Source organism: Betta splendens, chromosome 2 (genome assembly GCF_900634795.4).
Source record: "Betta splendens chromosome 2, fBetSpl5.4, whole genome shotgun sequence".
NCBI classification, from domain to species: domain Eukaryota; kingdom Metazoa; phylum Chordata; class Actinopteri; order Anabantiformes; family Osphronemidae; genus Betta; species Betta splendens.
Genome location: NC_040882.2, coordinates 20,727,134 through 20,730,746, shown reverse-complemented (window position 1 = coordinate 20,730,746; position 3,613 = coordinate 20,727,134).

The window sequence follows — 3,613 nt, the reverse complement described above, 5'->3', positions numbered from 1 at the left end:
CCATATTGTGATGGACAGCTTTGCTTTAAAAAGAGGGGTAATATATAAATATATACTCTTTGTGATTTCTGGTTTATTTAATAAATAAACAATTCAAATATGTTTCTGTGTTGGTGGACAGGTTAAGTTTCTGCTTAGGGTGTGTATGCGGGAGGGTGTGTGTGTGTGTGGAGGGGGGGGTTGTAGGGGTGCAACCAGCTGCTGAAACCAAGCAAAGTAACAATTGGAGCAAAATAAATAAGCAGGGATGTACCTTAGGCTACACATTCAACTAAACTAAACAACTGTTGTACTGTGGTTACCTTGGAGATTAATACTAATACCAATAATAGTGTTAAGGTATGTGTACATGCATATCATATATACATACACATATGCATTGTTATACATATCCTATACTACTTAATAAAAGTCATGACATACAACACCACAATTTCCATATTCACACATTATTGATATTGGTAGTGATAAGTATCAGTAATACTTACAGTTGGATTTGGAATGTCCCACTACAAGGTTAGTAAGGCTGTAGCTTGATAATTCACCCAAAGGGTGAGGCAGACTTGGTGCATGAACAATGCCACTTGTGGAAGCCAGGGTGATGTGAGGGGCTCGGCCACTACGCCCATCCAGCAAGCAGAGGAAGGAATCCCAGCAGCCAGGGAGCCCACACCTTCAGGGCAGGTGTTGCGACCCAAGCCGCCCACACAGAGCCCCCCACAGAGCTGCAGCAGCCACAGAGACAGCACCTGAGGTCAGAGTGGGCCCACCGGGGTCAACGCTGTCCGCCCCATGAGAACCAGGGCAAACACTCCCCCCTGGTGGGAGGGTCGGCCTGAAAGACCGGAACCAGAGGACCCACGGTCTGTAGGGAGCCCGCCAGGAGATTCCCCCGCCCCAGAGTGGGGCCCACGCCCAGTCCACCACCCCCACAACGAGCAGCGGGGCCGACCCCATCGTGTGATCGATTGATCACATTCGTGGGGAGGGTAGGTCTCCGGCTGCCGTCCATGTGGCCCCAGGCAGGACCGCAGCTCCTCCCCAGCCCTGCCCAACTCTCCCAACCCGGGGGAAGCAGAGGGCCGCGGGAAAAGGCACCTCAGAACCCTGGAACTAAAGTGCTAAAGTGCTAAAGTGACACCTCCAGGAGCACGAGTATGAGGAACTTTGGGAGATTCTCCGAGGTGCTGGAGCCTATCCCAGCTGGCTACGGCGAGAGGCAGGGTACACCTGGACAGGTCGCCAGTCCATCGCAGGGCAACACATAGACAGACAACCATTCACTCACACACTTACACCTACGGGCAATGGAGAGAAGCCAATCAACCTAATGCACGTCTTTGGACTGTGGGAGGAAGCCGGAGAACCCACGCAAACACGGGGATAACGTGCAGGAATCAAACCCAGAACCTTCTTGCTGTGAGGCGACAGTGCTACCCACCGCACCACCGTGCCGCCTGCTTTCCTTTGTGTGAATGTATAAAACTGAAATAAAAGATACTCACCTTCTTCTTTAAATTTGTGCACCATACATACTGTATGTTCCATGTCCACAAGGTAAATTATGTAACCTCATTGCATTTGTGTTGCATTTTAAGTGATAAAAATTGTTTAATTAGTAATGTCTAGATTAAGCCATTTATAATTTAATTTTGCTTGCATTTATTATTTGTGTATGTTTTAGTGTTTTTTTGGTGTTACATAAGACAAGACCAGTCATGATGAATAAAATTTCATTTGTTACAACGTTTTAAGGGACCACGTATAAGACATTAATATTCTATGCATTTAATTTACTGTTTAACCATTCTGATTTCTCTGCTTATTTGAGTGCCAAAGTGATCAAAGTGTGTTATGGTGTGATGGAACTTTGAGCTTGATGAAAAGAGGAAAGCTTAGTTGTCCCAGATTTAGGAGCAGTCCAAATCAAATAGTTTGATTCCTGATCTGAGGAGGTGGAACTCTTCACCACTGGTTGAACTCATTTCTCCGCCCTGCAGTGACCACTGCCCCAGGGGTATTTAAACCAGTGACACCCTAGTGGAATTGGATTTCCCTCTATCTTCAAACTTCTTTCACCTTCTCTTTTTGCATCGCATTACTTTTCTTTAATTTTCCTTTGTTCTTAAATTTTGTAAACTTACGTTAAACTTAGAAATACGAACGAGCAGCAAATTTCGTTAGTTTAGAAGGTCATCTTAAGAAACTGAAACTATAACCAACAGTCGTTAATTGACTCGCAATGTTTAATCGAACTAATTAAAAACTAATTAACAAAACTAATTAAAAAAGATTCCAGACCGTTTCCTGTTTGGGCTGGTTTAGCTAGGCGGTGACGCTTTGAAACACCTTGAAAGTCCAGCCTGACTGACTGTTACTTTGCTGAGCCGTCATCATCACCGCTGGCGACGATTCCTGGCCCAGAGGCCGTGGCACCGGGACCAGAGAGGGCACGCCTGCTCAACCAACCGGTAACGGGAGACGCTGCACAGCGGCTACAGCTCCAAACTAAGGCAAGACGAACATCTCTAATCCTCTGAGAAGTCTGGTGTTTCTTAAAGCGCTAAAAATTGAATATTCCAAATTCATTAGTTATCCTTAGATTTGTATAAGTTAGAAACAAATACTCTTTTTGCTTGATCAAAGTGTGTAGGTCTTGATCATTCTTTGTCCTTTCACTTATCGATTCATTCATTGCTGATTGCTGTGTTTTCTGTGATCGTGTTCACATATGTTCATTAATTGTCATTAACATCATCTGTCATACAAAGCTTTCAACACACACACACCCTCATTTACCAACACTGTGTTCATCCATTGCTGATCATCTCATGCTGATTGTTTGCTCATTTGTGTTTTGTTTATTTGAGAATTTCCATATTATGTTATTCATATATCCAGTAGTGTTAGATTAATAAAACGTTAAAAGGAATCTGGTTTTGTGTGCATTGTTCTTCAGATTTAAGCAGAGGTCACTGAACCGTGACAAGAATTGTCTGATTTGGTTTTATCGCAAGAAAGTGGTTATTGTTGTTCATAACTGGTAACTCATTGAATTAACATCTGCCGTTGACTAGATTGATACAAGCGTGGTTCCAGCTTTATAAACAACCTGGTGCCCCAACTTCGAGGAATGTTATTGTTTCTGCATTACTATAAAACTAATCATTTGAATCCATTGCACACCATATAAAATATGATATGATGCAGTATTTAAACACATCAATAATATAAATACTTAATTCTCCTCATTGTAGTCGCTGAGTGACTGAGCCAGTAGCAGCTGTAACGCTGCTGATTGTAGTTCACTCTGTTCAAACCAGAACACTCCACAACGTCTCCTGTCTCAGGACATGCAACATTTACTAGGAACTTACTGATGGAGCTTTTCTATTTGTTATTATTATTAACAAGTAGACAATTAATCTTAAATTATATGGAGACAATTTTGGAAGTAGAGGCCAAAGACGTCTTGTTCTTATCCTGTGTTGTAATATTTGACCTTGGTTTCTCTTGCTTGGATACTTTGTCTTTTTATCTCTGTACATTCTGTATTAGCCTTTAAACAATCAGCGGATAAAAGCCAACAGTGGGGTTATGGGTTATTGTATGA